General features: G+C 50.4%; 1 long non-coding RNA gene across 2 annotated transcripts; it reads left to right on the top strand.

The window, feature by feature from the left end:
* Positions 1-1327: 1327 nt before the first annotated feature.
* LOC309602943 lies at positions 1328-4654 on the top strand. Of its 2 annotated transcripts, none has more exons than XR_014230748.1 (3): positions 1328-1579; positions 2362-2483; positions 3549-4654. It is a non-coding gene; the product is annotated as an uncharacterized lncRNA (long non-coding RNA). The 2 variants fall into 2 exon arrangements; XR_014230749.1 differs by having other exon boundaries at positions 1560-2260.
* The last annotated feature ends 10244 nt before the right edge of the window (positions 4655-14898 follow it).

Below are 14898 nucleotides of genomic sequence, written 5' to 3'. Positions count from 1 at the left end.
GGAATTCTTTAAGTAACTGATAGGCTGTGATGAATTCTAAATTAATTGTAATGTCTCCTCCACAATGTCAGTTATTGGAAGGAAGCCTCTGCTGTCTGTGGACTTGCGGTCAAATAAAAATTGGGGAAGAATAAAAGTGAAAATCGTATAACGCCTTGACGTAAACCTGTGGCGTTGGATTACGTGGAGTCCAGGGATGAAATGGTAAAAGACCCTGAGATGCTGCAGTATAGAGAGGGATTGAGGAGTATTTACTTTAGAGATTAATTAAATGAACAAAGAGATCAAAGACAGCAAGAACGAGGGGAGAGTCAACAGGGGCTGTCCAGAAAGTAGGAACCGATAATAGGGAATACTGATTTCATTAGGCTGTGGGACTCACTGCTGCGGGATGTCGCTCCATCCAACAACTCACCGACGTTCAGAGAAGCAGGACATTTATTTAGACAATAACAAGAGTACCAGAGTTACCACGTAGAAAGGAATGGGATTCATTGGACACCTCGTGTTTGAGATATCTTAACCCATTTCTGCCTGGCACTTCTTTCATCCTTCTGCACGTGGCAGGGCTTAGCCCACCTCGCAGAGGCTCCTGTTCCATGGACAAACAGGTTGGACGATGTGCCCCATCATTCCTACTTCCTTATGTAGCTTTGACCCTCTCCCTTGCTTCCATCACCATGCACCGCTTTCCCATCCCGAGGACGGCCCCATGGGCATGGGTGACCATTAAACCAATCTCCTGCCTTTTCCAGAGCCATGGACTTTCCCGAAGGTGTGGACTGACAGCAGAGGCTCCCTGCATTGATGGGGGATCGTGTGGCCGGGGCAGCCTGCACTGTGGATGGACCCTGAAGTCTCTACCTGGCACTTGGCAGCCACCACTTCTTCTCCAGACCCTCGCCCAGGGAGGAGAACAGGAGGCAGGCGGTTTTCCCCAAGCACCAGCTGTTACCAGGACAAATTTGCTGTCGGCTCAGCAGCAAGCATGGCATCCTCCTGCTTGTCCCTGCCACTGCCCCACTTGCCCTCCTTCTGCCTCTTGGGCTCTCCCCAAGGAGGTCCCCATCACCTCCTCCAAAGATGCTCCAGAACCATCACTGGTACTGCTTCCAGGTTGTACTCGATTGGACTCAATGATCTTAAAGGTCTTTTCCAACCTAAATGATTCTAAATACTCCAGCTTGACATGTCAGGGGCACGGGCCCTTGCAAAATCCCACCTCACCCTGGAAACTGTCCTTGTGGAGCCTGGCATGGGTTTTCTCGTGAGCTGGGATGAGCTCTTATTCGCTGCCATGGGGGTAACCTGGAAGAACATCCCTCGTCCATCGCCGGCTTGCCCGGCTATGCTGTGAAAAAGCGCATGTTCCTGCACACGCAGGCACAGGTCAGCCGCCATCGCGCACTCCTTACCACCCTGCAGTGAGCTCAGATTTACAGAAAGCTGCTTAATTCTGCTCTCACATCCTCAGCCTGGGGGCTGGAGGGCTGGATCACAAACATTTGCGTGGCCAAAATGCTGTTTGTTGGAGGAGCTCCTCGGCAGCGGGGCTGTACCGTGCTGCGTGTGTTTTCTGGTGGGTGCTCAGACCCATGTTCTTTTTATTTATGTCTTGGGCTGATGGACGTGATGTTTCGTCAGTACGAGATGAGTTGACTGGCGGGACATGTGGGCAGGAGCCAAGCTCTGACTTTGGTGCCAGGCTTCCTGGGTGGCAGGCACTTCCATCACCGTTGGGTTTGGTCACCCTTCTCAGAACCTCAACATCTGGGCCACATCTGGGAGCATTCCAGACACGATGCTCTCAGCAGTGCTTTCTCCAGGAGAGAGAAAACGCTTCACCTCTGCCCACCATGTCCCACCATGTCCCACCTGGTCCCATGACGGGGGTCAGCAGTGAGTCTTTAGCTTCATCCCAGTCCTTCCCAGTCCCAAGAGCCCAGTCACAGCTGCCCATGCTTCACTACTGCTCCCTGTTCCGCAAACCCTATCAGCCCCATTCACACCTCCATCCCCACCTCCCAAACGCCCAGGTTTAATGTCATAGCCACCATCATTCCCAAATGCACCAGCCCCAGTGCCCACTTCCAGCTGCCCCTCCACATGCCCCATTTTCATTGCTAATGAGTCTAATAACGCATTCGACCTGGAGGGCCACACTGTGACCTTCCTCATCGATGCCAGCCAGCAAGGACCTGCCTGCTCTGCTCCGTTAACCTGGCATCCCTTCTCACCGGTGAAACACAGCTTTGCTAAGGTCAGAGGAAAATGTGGGGTTGATTCAACAGGCGGGAGCTGAGCCCTTTGGGGATTGCGCTGCCCCTATCTCTATGGTAATCAAAACACCTTTCCTTGCAGCCAGCCTCCAGTGCAGGCTTTGTTGGAACCAGCCTAATGCCAGGAGAGATGGGAGAAGCAAAGTTTGGAGCTATTCAGGACTTATCTCCACCTGCTGCCTGTCTCGAATGTTAGCAAAAGAGGTAATCATGCAAGGCAGAAAGTAAAGAAAGCCCTGGTGTATTCAATAGCGCAGGCTGAAATTTTTCCATCAGGCCTGCTTTCAGAGAGAATATTGGTCTTTTTCCCCCCAACTTTTTTTCCCCCTCTCCTACAAAAACATCCACTGCTCACAGAAAATAGAAACCATTGAAGCAACAGAGCATGTTGACCCCTGGGCAGCCCCCTCCAAGGCTCCTGCCTGCATTTCTGCCTGCGCTCCCGGGGAGGCTCAGCTGCCTGGTGTCCCCTTCCCCTAGCCCAGGCTGCCCTGTGGCTGAAGTAACTTTTTGATTTATCATATGGCATTTCTCCTCCCTAATCAGCTATGATATATCACAATGAAAGGATGAAGCCTTGTCCTCCTCCTCCTCCTTTAGCTGCTCTCCCGTGGATGGTCGCTGCCTGCCTGCAAGCAGGGCTCTCTGTGGGGAGCACTCTGCCACAACCTGTATTGTTCCCTCTCCATTTCCTTTTTTTTTTTTTTTCACCTGAAGGAATCAGTTTGTTCTTTGGGCTCAGAGAACAAGAAATAGGGTCTGGTGCAGGAACACGTGGCTCCAGGAAGGGGAAGTCTCACCAGGGGAGGAGAAGGCTACATGTGCCACTAATCCAACCCCCAGCAGCGGAACTTGTTGCTGTAAACTTGACCTCAGGATGCCACCGGCGCCTTATGTAAATCTGAGATGAAAACTTCTCTTCAAGCCCTTTCTGCTTTGTTCTCATCATCTATTTTTAATATCTCTCTTCCTCTTCTCTTCCCTCCTTCCTGCAAGCCGCATTCATGAACGATGAAAAACTGAGAGTTAACTCCTCTGCTTAGCAACAGCAGAAGCTTTGAAAATGCAAACACCGTCTCAGTGTCACATTGAAGGGTTACTGCCCCATGAGCTAGCAGAGAGAGGGGACAAGAGGTGGGAGGACAGGGCAGGTCCCACCTACACTACTCTGTTCTTGGGGCAGGATCATCTCACACGATATTCTTTGGTGCTTTATCAAATTTCTTTCCTGAGTGGCTCAAAGGATGAGACATCTGCTCCTTCCTCTAGGAAACCGGACTCGCCTGGGCTAAAAGACAGCACCATCTCCTCTCCTGTTGCCTCCTCCCTGCTCCTCTGCTCTGGCGAGGCATCAGCAGCGATCCTGGGGACTCTGGGCTGGACTTCAACACTGTCTCTCACCCCTGGCACATCAGATGGATGCTCCTGTGATGGAGAAGATCAGGCAGGGGGTAGGAGCTCTGCTCAGCTCTCCTACAAACTGCTTACAGCCCCCCCCGAGCCCCTTGTAACTCAAACCACCGACAGCTATTCCTTGGGCTATGCTGAAGCAGAGCAGGACATCTGGAGGTCCACCTCATCACCCTCCTGCCCCAAGGCAGTATCAGCTTGTCCTAAGCAGCCCAAAGACATATTTGCCGAACCAGTTCTTTGATATTTGTCCTTCAAACTGCTCGAAGTGGAGATTCACTTGCTCCTAGGTCAACGTGTCTCTGGGCTCAGCTCACCTACCTGTTAGAGAGCTGTTAGGTGCCCCCTCCGCCTGAATCTCATTCCATTTCTTCTTGTCCAGACCTGGATATGGGGGGATATGGAAGACAGAGAGAGGGGCCAGGATTATTTCCTCCATCTTCTTCCTGGAGTGCCATTACCCAAGGCCATACCAGTGTTGGCAGTGCATCGCTCCCACGCTGCCCCTGGGCTGAGGGGAAACACCACTTGGGGCTTTGCAGGCTGGTTTCTCAGCCCCGGAGGAACCAATGACAGAGGAATCTGGGGTTACTTCTTTTATTTACACTAGGTACCTCAGTCCCAGACTGGAAGGCAGACAAGACCCATGGTGATGGATCTCCACCCAGGCACTAATGCCCCATTTCCAAGGAAAGATTTCCCCCAAAAAATTCCCCAAGCATTTAATAAGGGAAACCAAAGTGCAATTCTCCGCTCTGCTGCCCAAGTGAGCAATGCATCAATACTGCATAGGGTGATCCTCACCTCCTGAAAAAGAGAATGGGCATACAAAAGTGCTCGCCTTCACATTGGCACCTATATTTGGGGAGCAGAGCATCCAAGTACTCAAGGGAAGCAACTGTGAATCTTTGAGGATAAATGTCTGTTCGAAATTCACCTTTTGGCTCTCTTTCACTTAAAAATGGGGCAAGACGATCCTCAGGCAGAACTCATCACAGGGATAAAAAGATGCTTTTGAGCATCAGTTGGCAGCATTTGGGTTAACGGGAGCATCAAAGTAGCCACCAGCAGAGAAATGCAAAGTTCGGAAGATTCAGAATGAAGCAGAAGAAAAATGAAGAGAAAAAAATATCTTTAGTGAGTTTTTTTAACCTTATTTTGATTTGCCCTTTTTCCTGCTTGTTTAAATTTGAATGGAATAAAGTTGTCTCCTTTTTTTGCCTTTCTACTGTAGTTTGCTCTTTTAAAATGGATGAAGTCCATCACAGGGGTTTGATAAAAGAGTGCCATCAAAATGCCTGCTGCTGCTCTCATTCAGCTGATGAATAAATTATAAGCGCATTACAATGCTATTTCAGCTGTGATTCCAGGGCCTGGCGAGGGTGACGGCTGTGACCTTATGCCTGTCAGACAGTGGTTTGCATTTCCAAAGAGTTTGTGTAACTGACTGTTCAGGTCATCTTACACCTCCCGTTCTGGGCTCAGTGCACAGAAATATCTGAGACTGTTCAACCTACCAGCTATGGGGACAGTCCTCCAGCTGCACACAGCAGCAGTGGTACATGCTGTGGTCCTCGGAGGGTCCTGATCTGATTTCTGTTGAAGCATGAAGTGACTGTTGTCACCCTCCAAAGCAGTGATCTGGGGAACATAACACTTTATTGATGGGGATGTAACTGAGATATCCATATGGTTTGGTCCCAAGCAATAGTTTCTGTGTTGGGGACTGGTGTTTTAGGTTATTCTTGCTGCACAAGGCATCCCTGTCTCGAGCATTACGATGTGGCTGAGATGGCATGGCCATCAGCATCACTGGCACAAGCTGGCATAGGATGCTGGCTGTGCTCTGGTAGAGGCACCAGCCTCAGCCGACATCCCCAGTGCTTCACCTTCACCTCTGCTGCCACGTGAGCTCTGCAGGACTGTCCTTCCCTTGAGAGTGGGTGACCATCAAGCAGGGATTCCCAGCTGTCCCCATTCCTGGGGATGAGCCATCTAGGTTAGGCAGGCACTGGCAGTGGGGTGAAGGAGCTGGTGCCCACAGAGCAGCTGCCTGGTGGACTCCTGAGTGCCTCCATCAGACCCTGGTTTTACCTTCAGAGCAGCCAGCAGTTTTTGGGCAGAAGCCATGGTAAGAAGGGACAGCATTTTGCAGAAGGCAAGCAAGGGCGGGGAGGAAGCTCTTCTGGGTCTCACATCATTCCTGGTTCAGGGACTGGGTGCATATCAACACCATGGTCCGTGCTGGGCTGAGACCTTTCACTTCCAGCGTGTCATCAGCCGCTATCAGCTGAGCTAGGCTTACCTGAAGATGCACAGCTCAAGCTCAGGTCCTGCCCAGGGCCTTGAAAACTGACCACAAAGACGAGTTTCCATTAGGAAACAGAGGGAGGGCCAAGTGAGTTGAGCTGAACCTTGTTTTGGTGAGGCTGAATTTGGCCTTTTCATGACCCTTCCCACAACAAATATGAATAGATTCAGAGGAAGGAAGCCAAACTGCAGCATAAGCACCAAGCCCCAGGCACAGGCAACAGGCTTGGGTGGCTGAACGGCAGAGAGACTCCCTTGGGCGAGAAGGTCCAGAGAGGAGTTGGGGCAGGAGATGTTCCCTTAGAGCATCCACCTCCAGCTTCCTAAAAATGAGATGTTCCTCCGCAAAAATGCTTGCAGGGCTCATGTGGCAGATGCAATGTCTCACCTCTGTGTACGCACAGGTAGGCTATGAGCTCTGGAAACGACACTCTGGTGGGTGTGAAGCCCAGCTCAGCAGCATTGGGCTGGATAGAGGGGAAGACTGTTGCACCAGCCCTGCAAACTGCTCTGTATGCTCAAGCGTGGCGAGGAGGAGGCTGAACTTTCCTGCAGGAGCCTGAATCACCAGGAGGGTAATTAATGCAAATTTAACAGACAGGCGAACAAGTCTGGAGAAGCCTCGCTGCCTGGCCTGAACGCACTGAGCAGTATAGGCATCTCCACCTCGGGGCTTGCCATCCTGTGGAAATTTGGGAAGAGCTTCTAAGGGGTCTGGGAAAAAACAACCAGAAAACCACTGGTCTGATCTCACAAGGCTGAAACCCTCCAGTGTTGTCCATGTGGGAGAGCAGTGCTCACGTGTCCTCCTGGAGAAGGGAGGCCTGTGGAGGGATGGGTGCCTCAACGCCAGCCTGTAGGGACGAGGGCTCAAGAGCATGAGGGCAATAGCTGGAGGCTGAATGTCTGCCCCTCAGCCCCACCAGCTCCCTTGCACCCGTGTTGCCTCCAGCCACCCCTCGCTGGTCCTTCTTGCCCCACTGACGCCCTGTTGCAACTCCAGTACATCTGTTCCCAGTTTTTGTGGCTGTGGCTGGAGGGCTCAGCCCTGCAAGAGGGTCCCTGGGGGAGCTGTGGACAAGGCAGAGGGTGGCTGTGCCCTGTAGGCGCTGTGCCTCACTGCTTTGCTGTGCCACCATCTCAATCCCCATCTACAGGTGCCCGCAGGGCCAGGTAAGTCTCCTCCAGACTTGTTTACCTGCCGGGAGATTTCCATTAATTACCTGCATGCTTCTCCATTCTGCAGGAAACCCCTTGGCTGCACCAACTTGAAGCTCTCAATGCATGGTGGGTTTGGCACATCCCATGTTCTTTTGCCATCTAGCACACCTCAGGATCCTCTGCCTGGCCTGTAGGATGGGTTATTCCTCTTCTCTGAACCTTGGCTGCTGATACAAGGGCTGGCAGAGCGCAAAGGGAGCCAGTGGCAGGCTGCACACTTGCATCTGGGTGTGCATCAGAGCCAGTCCCCTCTGCAGGAGCATCCCAATTTTAAAGGTGGAGGAGGTTCTGCTGCCCAAATTATCAGTTGTAGATTTTATCTCAAATGGGTTTGTTTTTGCTGGATGTCCCGAGGGTCTGGAAGATTAGGAGGGAAGGAGCTTAAAAGCCAGCCCAAACCTTTGCATCCGGATCCTCATTTCCACAATGCTTTAAATTGAAACGCTCTTGTTCTTGTCTCTGGCACAGGGTGGGAAGTGGGTGGGAGAGCGCGATGCATTCACTGGTGTTGCAGGGGAGGTTTTCAGCTGGGTGAACTGGCTGCAGCCCACTCCTGTCTGGTCTGTGCCCTCCGTATCTCCAAGACAATCAAAGGACCCTTCCTTGCTCTCACCCTGGGGAAGGAAAAAAAAGCTGAATGTACTTGCCAGCTGGCGGGAAGGACCAAAAAGGGGAAGTTTTAGCTATTATTTCCCTCTTCCTGCTGCCCCTCTGGTGTGAGAGGGGAGTGAGTGGGGCAAAGTAGGGAAGCCCCATGGAGTGGAGGCCTGAAAGCATCTCCCTTGACAGGGAAAACATGCGGAGCAGGGCCTGCGAAATGGGAACTGGAGGAAGCAGCAAGCACCTTACAGGGAGCAAATCCTTCTCTTTGCAAAGAAGAAGCCAAAATAACCATGAAGACCACACAACTTGGATAAAAGCTTTTCTCCGTCTCAAGCATATTCTTCTCTCTGCATCCATTTTTCATACATTTATCTTTTTTTTTTTTTTCTTTAAGTGCAACACTGATGAGCATTGCCAGGGCTCTCAGATCCTTCCCTCAGCAGCAGAACACGTTCTCAGCTTCAGAAATGCAGAGTTTTTCCCTAGAGTGAGACATATTTTCATTTACTGACCACTTATGAGCGAAAGAAATTAGAAGGGAGGGTTTAGTAATGTTGTGCCTAGCTTGTCCTCTAACAGTATAAAGCTGTTCCTTCCACAGCCATCTCCAGTTCAGCTTGACTTGATCATAAGGCATTCTTCTGTTTTTGTTTTCATATATGTGAAAATATTGTCCCATTGATTCTGCTGCCCCACCTTCCTTTTTGTTTACACTCATCAACATCACGTCTTTCAAATGTACATGAAATACATATACATATATGCTTCTCTCACATCTACATGTTGTCTAAAAATTTGCAAAAGCTGTCAAAGGATTTGATAAAAGAGCACAATGAAAATACCCTGCTGTTACTCTTAATGTTCTGATGATTAATAAATAATAAAAAACATTCAAGCAATATTTTATCTGGGGCTCTCAGAACACAGGACATGGGAATATATATAACCTGTGACACTCATGGCTGCTCTCATCCCTGGAGGTATTTCCAAAGGCTTGGCAAAGCAGGAGAAAACAAGAGACTTCTCACTTATTGACTGTATTTTGTGGGCATCTGGTTGGCAATGTGGCCAGCCACATTTTATTGACATTGGAGATGGCTGCAGAGCGAGACCCAAGACTTTGAGGCTCTCTGCTGGCGCTGATACTGGTTTCAGAGGAGACACTTTGCACAGAGACAGAGGGATGGTAACACTTTGCAAAGCCCTTGGTGTGAAGATGGTATGCTTTCCATTCAGTGGATGCACAGTAATATGGGGGTGATGGAGGACTTGAAGACTCGGAGGCTGTTTTGGGGGCAATGAACTTGTCTCTTTTACAGACACAGATGTGAGAGCAGCCCAAAAAATGGAAAGGTTCTACCATCCGCTGGGATGACTCTGAATCCAGCTCCTACCAGTGCTTTCACAGTCCAACTCTCAGGGCATCTTGGTTGTGAAAACCATGAAGATGCTGCATGTGCTGTGCCCTGCTTACCGCTTCAGAGCCTGACTCTGCAGCTGGGTCTGGGGCAGCCAGGCTGGGCTGTGCCTGCTCAGGGTATGTATTAATTGCTTTCAATATTTTTCTTTTTGATCTTGTTTTTCTGCGTCACAGGAACGCAAAAGAAGATTTGGAAATTCTCACTGCCAGGTCACGGGCTGGTTTCCCTCTCCCCTTACCTTATCTCATGGCCTTCAGGCTCAGTTTCTCTGCTCAAGAGCCAGCAGCTGGTGCTCTATCAAGGCGCTGCACCGAGCGACTACCCCGCTGCCGCCCTATCTCCAGGAATCTGCCTGCACAGGTCTTGCTGGCTGCTATCTCCATTCCCCACCTGCTGGGTGCCACATGTCCCCCCTGGACCCCATGCCTCCAGGAGATGCCTTGCACAGCAGAGAGATCTTGGGGCAGATTCATGAAGGTGGGTAACAAACTTATCACGACTGACACTGCGTTTCAGTGCTGGGTGCTTCTGTATTCTTAAATATAGAAATAGCCCCCAATGGCCCATCTAGCCGTGCACCTCTCTTCATGGAAGTCCACCTTTGGAAGGGTGTAAGGACAAGTGATACTTCCCCAGAATATTTCCTCCATCTCCAACATTTTTTTGTGACTCAGACTCCCTGAGTCAGAGGTGTCCTTGTATTTAATAGTTTTTAGTAGATTTTTCTCCCATTATTTTTTTTCGTTATTTTTGAAGCCAAGTAAATTTTAATCATTTGCAACATCCTGTGGCAAACAGCTGCCCAATCTAATGACCTGTTTGGGTGCAGAATCATTTCCTTTGGTTTGTTTTGATTCTGCCACCTGCTAGTTTTTTTGCTGCCCTCATCCTCACGGTGGAGAAGACGATGAGTGGTCCTCTCTCCAACCACACTCTGCCGCTTGTCATTTTTCAGACTCTACCATAACCTTTCCTGTGGACGTCTTTTGGGGACAGAAGAGTCCCAGCCTGAACAACTGTTCCTCCTATGGACACAAAGACCTTATGGTCTTATACCCATCTGAAAATTATTTCTTCTTTGTCTTCCTCCCTTTCATAATAAGCACCGTGAGTCTTGGGTGCACACCCCCTAGATTGTTTAAGAGACAAGTCAAAGGAAAATGCACCAAAGCAAGATGTCCAACATCTCCCAGGTGACTTCCAATTGTCCCATGCCTGTACTTTCTCCCCTGGGTGCTGCTGCTGTCCTCACCCAGACTGCAAGACCTGCTGCCTGGGGGATCTGTCACTTTGTGTTTCCTCCTACACTAGGCACAGGGGAGGCAAAGGAAACCCCAAATGACAGCAGAGTCATTCATCTCCAGCATAAAACCTGGGTGCAGTAACCAGCCTGTTTCAGGACAGAGACTCTTCACCCCAGGGGAGAAGGAAGCCTTCTGCTTGTGACTGGTAAGCCACAGCAGGGCAAGGTGGGGTATCCAAGTGGGAGTTGCAAGCATGCCTGTCACCCCTGGGTCTGGGCATTTGAGATTTTTTGATTCACCTGGATGTTAGACACCACAAAGCCCTCAGCTCTCTGTGCAGCCTTCAGCGCCTTCAGGAGGCAGCTGGCCTCACCCCATGTTCCCCTGACTCATCTCGAGGCATGTCTCTCCTAGGTGTCTAAGCAAGGGCAGGTAATTCCTACCCATTGAGGTCAAACCAAGCTAAAGGACAGCAAAGCAGATTTGCCTAGATCCCCCAAAGCTGGTGCCCAGTTTTTGTTTTGGTGGAAGGACCCTCATGTAGACCTCAAAGGGGTCTTTCCTAATGGGGAAGCCTTCTCAGCAGATGACAGCTCTGGCTCACAGAACATCCTTGCAGGGGCTGTAGGGGCTGGGGAAGAGGGGTTAATCCCAGCCCAAAGCCAGGGTGTTCCTCTCTCTCCTTCCAGCCCCAAAGCACCCCATGGGGTGAGGCCACACACTTGGGACTCATCTCTGTGGAGATGGAGGCCCAGGAGAACAGCCTCAACACCCACAGGGTAAGACTTTCGCAAGATGTTCCTGGAGCAGCAGAGCTTTGAAGCTGGTTTCTGGTAGCACCCCTCTCTTGTGTGGAGTCTCAGGTGGCTAGTAATGCGGTTCAGCGTGCCCTGCTATCTTCCTCCCAGGGGAGGAAGACTTTGGTCTTTCTCCTCCTCCCAGCTGAGCTGCCTAATTCCACAAAACATCTCTGAAACACCTACATCTTTGGGTGAAGCTGCCCCCATGGGTTAAAAACCATGAACGAGGAGGGATCTGGCAGAAATACAGACAACACAGTTGCATAATCTCTGTTTCCGTGGGAAGCAAGAGCAAAATGGAGAACTATGAGGGAGTTTCCCGAATGCCCATGTCAGCTCTGACTCAGCTTTTCTGCACCCCAGCAAACCCTGCCACTGCTCTGGCACAGTTTCCTCATTGGGTGAACAAGGATGGATCATACCTGTCTTGAAGAGTCATTGGGATAGGGGGGCTGGGACAAAGAAAAAAAGGGCCAGAGCTGTTAAATCTGAGCCAGGTGTGCCTGAAGGTTTCAATTAATCAAGTCATCATCATCATCATAATCATCATCATTATCATCATCATCACCTCCGCTGACGTTTGCCCAGCGCCACGCGGGTTGGGTTTGGCTGAAAGGGAGGGAGGGAGGGCACTCGCATTGCCAGGCGGTTTGGCACTCGGAGCTTTAAGCCATGAATAAATAAACGCCGCGTTGGCATGTTCCTGGCTCTCGCCACTCCATCTAGTCTCAGGAACTGCCCTGGAGATTGAATTTTTATTTCTGGGGGGGAAAACAGCACTATTCTACTGCAGGGAGATTGCCGAGGGCTGTTGTGGTGGGACAGACAAGATGAACCAACCACTGCTGATAAAACATGGCATGACTGCAAGAGGAAAGGGGGCAGAGCTTTTCCCCTCCCTCGGTGTCTCCAGTGTGATTTTTGGAGGCTACAGGTTGTTTCTTACTATCAGAAAAAAAAAGCAAAAGGTTTCTCCTCCTTGTTGCTATGTGAAAAGTCCACAGCAACAGCTGGAAAATCAGATAAATTCACTCTCTAGCCTGTTACAGAAAGCAAACAAAAGCAACCGGAAAATAAAAACAAGGGCACAAAACAATCTACGCAAAAAGCAAATAGGTGATTTAAAAGGAGGCAAAACACCGCTAGCACGTTACGAAGTGTATCAACTTCCCATGAGTTCTCTTCATGTAATTCAGGTTGCCACAGTTTTGAGTTAAAGTTGCCAGAGCCACTGACTCTGGACAGTCAAAATCAGTCTCTCCCCCTCCACCCCTGGCCTATATATATGGATTTTTGACCTTTTAGGCTCTTTTTTTTTTTTTTTTTTTTTTGCCTAAGGCAGCGTGTATAACACACCCTCCCAGCGTACAACCCACCGAGGAGGACTCTGCCTATTGTACCATCCCATGAACCTCAGGTTTACCCTTGTAAAGCTCCAGAGCCATCTCTGCCGCGGGGGAGGGGTTGCAAAGTGGCTGCTCCATCCCCATGCAGACAGATGAGACTTAATGAACTAAGTGAGACTTAACGAACCGTCATCCATCCAAGCAACGAGTGATGACTGAGGCTCATTTTAATCAACGTGGCATTGTCTGGGTGGTCCCTGAGCACTGGGAGGGACCTTGGCATCCCTCTGACCCCATCCCATGGGTGAGGAGCTGGCGGTGTCTGAGCCAGGAGCTGGGCTCCAGCTCTCTCAGGACTTTTTTTTCTTTCAGTGCCTGCCAGGAACGTGCTGGGTAACTGCCTTAAGCTGGTGGTGAAGCCCTTGGAGTTTTCTTTAAAGCTTCAATGGCTAGAAATATCTACTTTACCCTATTTCTTTGCCTTGATGAGGTCCTCCACTTCTTGGCCATCATGAAGATTTCTCATTAGCTACTAATTTCTGTGACATGGCCATACTTGGCAGTCAAACATTGCAGGAGTGCTTTCTTGTGTCATTACTCTGTGTACCAGATTATTTTTGTCTGGAAGTTACAAATGACTCTATCGTGTGTTAATACTTGAGAATTTGAAGCACTTGAAAGTACTTTAGAAACCAAAGGGAGGAACTATTTAATCCTACAATAAAATTCAGATTCTGCTGGGGTGTGACAGAACCCCCTCTCCCCAGGAGAAGCAAGAAACCCCATCAAATCTGGGTAAAGATGCTGGGAGGGACTGGCCAGGCAATGGCTTTCCTCACATGGCCAGACCGTGGCTTTCTGCCTCGCTCCAGGCACTATTGCTGAGATCAGGTTTTGGGGGGCTTGGAAAAAAAACAGCTGTGGCCGTGAGCTGTCCAAGGGGCGTCAGAGATGGATGCACAGGTCTGGTGGGGAGAGCCCCAGGCAGGAGCTGGTTTTGCCTGTGGGGAAGTGCGAGACATCTGCAGGTGATGCTGAGCCCCAGGACGTGAGGACGTTTTAGCTCCCCACAGCCGCTGTGGGACTGGAGCATTTCCTCAGTAGCGGTGTTTGCAGGAAGGCCCCGAGGCAGACGCAGCAGGAGCTGGGCTCAACGTGATGGCTAAACCTGCTCGGCAGCCCCATCCGACCGCAGCCCCTTCCTGCCAGCTGTGCGCAATGCCAGCGGCATTCCTGGGGCGGGAGCAGAGGGAGCAAGGATGTGTGTGCATGTGGGTGTGCGTGCGAGTGTGCACTCGTGCACAGCGGTTTGAGCCGTGCAGTCTGGGGCACCAGCTCCATGGTGGTCTGAGGTTTGTTGGTGCTTGGGTTTTTGAGAGATGCTCCTAGGAAAGGCGGCACGGAGCAGCCCTGTACCTCCCCACGCTCCACCTCAGCGGGTTCAAAGGTCCAAGCCTGCAGGCAGGAGGTTGCTAGGGAGGGATCTAGCACCCTGTTTGCAAATGACTTTGGCAGGCCAAAGGCACTTGGGTACCCTCAAAACAAAAATGTAGGAACCATGTCTGCAAATCACCAGCAGGCTTTTTGTTTTGCCAAGCATAAAGGGATGGTGGGGAGCAGCAAGTCCCTTTTTCATCTGCAACTCCCCCTTTTTGGGACACCAGCGATCCCCGCCAGTGGTTCAACACCAGACCAGCCCTCCTTGCATCCCAGGGGAAAGGACAGCCCTGCTTTACCAGCATGGAGATGTTTTAAAGGAAGTATGCATGTTATTTTGTGGAGTTTTGCCATTTGTAAGATGCCACTGTTGTATTTTGATGGCAGTGTCTGGATAGCTGGTGTTAATGTGGGATTTCCCCAAGGGTTCGTTGATGCCGGCTTGCGCCTCTTAGGAAAGCAGGAGCTCCAGGATGTCATGCTGAGAAGATGATGGTATGTTTGAGGATGCTCACCCTCGGTGAGAACCTGCCTGGGAATGGCTTCACCTGGGCTGGGAAACTTCAGATTCCTGGGGATGGAGTCAGGGGAAGGATTTCTGAGTCAAAGAACTTAAGTTCAAATTACAGCTGCTCGCTACTTCTGAAAAATCAGGTCTATCCTTTTAAGATCTTCTAATGTAATGATCTTCACAATGTTCAGATGATCTTCTTCACTATTCACAGGCAGTATCCTCTCAGTATTTGTTTTATATTGGGGGTGTTGGTCAACAGCCGGCTGAGTATGAGCCGGCATTGTGCCCAGGTGGCCAAGAAGGCCAATAGCAT

This window comes from Platalea leucorodia (assembly GCF_965183815.1).
Source record: "Platalea leucorodia genome assembly, chromosome: Z".
In the NCBI taxonomy this organism is placed as follows: Eukaryota; Metazoa; Chordata; class Aves; order Pelecaniformes; family Threskiornithidae; genus Platalea; species Platalea leucorodia.
The sequence above is the reverse complement of the archived record's forward strand: the minus strand, read 5'-3'. Positions and strand labels throughout refer to the sequence as shown.